Here is a 1897-nt window from a genome sequence, read left to right as displayed (position 1 = left end):
CTGGAGATTAATCTGACCAAGAACGACTTGGGAGTTCAGTGGGGATTTCATTTTAAAAATTAAAGGTACAGCCATGGGCAAAAAGTTTGAGGTCTTCTTGGACTCACTGAACACACATTATCCCTCCATAAAACTTAAAACCACTACAAATTACACAACGACTGATTTCTTGGACACAACTACATATAAAGGCCCACATTTTAAAACATGCCCCAGATTGGATGTTAGTCTTCTTTAAGAAAACTGACATACACATTATTACATAAAGACAGCCACCACCTAAAACACACATTTGTTGGATTAATAAAGTCACAGCTATTGAGATTTCACAGAATGTGCACACATCAATCTGACAAAAGTTGCAACAGAGGTGCTGTTTTCAGCTTCGTCCACAAGAGGGCGCTCAAGGTCTTTCCTGGTAAACTGACAACACAAACTGTTGTGGCTCCACGTTAACTTTTGTGACAACCTGTTCTCTTTCTGCAGTACAATTAGTCAAAAAATGTAAAAAAAAAAAAATTAATGAAAAAAACTCTGAGAAATTTAAAGAATTACGACAAATTCTAAGAAATCACAAAATTATTGAGGCTTACAGAAGAAGTAAAACTTTGAAAGGTCATTCAGTTCATGTCAAATTAAAACCCCTAACTCAGAACCCCCTGCCCTAAACCTGCCCTGGTCTGCTGCAGATGATGCCGATCATCAAGTTGTTCTCACACACAACGTCAAGAGACAAATTAATATTGACATAAAGACATCAACAAAAACGTGGTATCTAACAAGGTGGAGTCAGGTCCTCTGGACGGATTCTTCTTTGTTGAAACGTTTCATATCTTATCCAAAAGACTTCTTCAGTCTGAGGAGCTCAGTCTTATAAGCAGCACCTTGTCATAGTGGATCAACCAGTGCACTTTATTTATTCTCATTCCTTTATGTTTTCAGCAGGAACACCAGATTATAACTGAACAACTCTGCGTGACGCATCAGCAGAAGCAGGTGTCTCTGATAAGAACACATTTCTGATAAACGCCTCTGTTGTACGGCAATGATGCAGCTCAGTTAGTTTCAACGTGTAAAGTGTCAACTGCAAAACTACGTGTGTATAATACTGATATACAACCTAGCTGTTTTTGTTTTGTTCTTTTAATACCATTTTCTTTATTAGTTCGTCTCAATTTGTATGCTTTTTATGATTGTCTACTGTTGTTCTCTCTTTGTCAACCTCAGGGCCTCTCTATACACATCTTCTGAATCATAAATTGTAATGGATTTGGTCAGCTGGTCCCTTAACGCAACTGATCATTTTTTTCCACCAGACGACAGGGTGCTGGAGAGCCCTCATGCCCTGAACGGACCCACGCAGCTGGGCATGTCATTGATCCCTGGAGTTGGTGGAAGATGGTGTGTCTGTCTGTTCTGTCCGTGGAGGACGTAGAAGATGTGCACATTATTGGATTTATGATAACAGGGTTTCTGCTATTTGGAATCAGTGGATACCTTGGATATCGACAAATTAGGAAGACGCCGGCAGCAGTTTCAGCCGTGGTAAAGCTGCCAGCCTTATGTGAAGGACTAATCCGTGTCTCGCGCTCTCAAATCGAGCACGGACTGGGCGGAATGTCCTCTAATGATGGCTGTTTGGATTCACCATTGAGAGCACCAGCAGAACTTGAAGGCAGACAGAAAGCAGAGTCTGGTGGCTCAAACAATTGTTGTTTGTTTGAATTTGGCCTCCCCGCTGGCCTTGGACAGGCCAACTTATCTCAAATTGATACGTAATAGAAGCTCTGCCTGCCCCACCAGCTTTGTCGACCTCTGTGCATAAATATATTACGATGTCATTGTACGTTGCAGCTTTATGTTGCGAGGTCTTTTTTTCATCTTTCACACTGTTTCC

Source organism: Nematolebias whitei, chromosome 19, assembly GCF_014905685.2.
Source record: "Nematolebias whitei isolate Nwh7 chromosome 19, NemWhi1, whole genome shotgun sequence".
NCBI classification, from domain to species: domain Eukaryota; kingdom Metazoa; phylum Chordata; class Actinopteri; order Cyprinodontiformes; family Rivulidae; genus Nematolebias; species Nematolebias whitei.
This window is presented reverse-complemented; position numbering follows the sequence as displayed.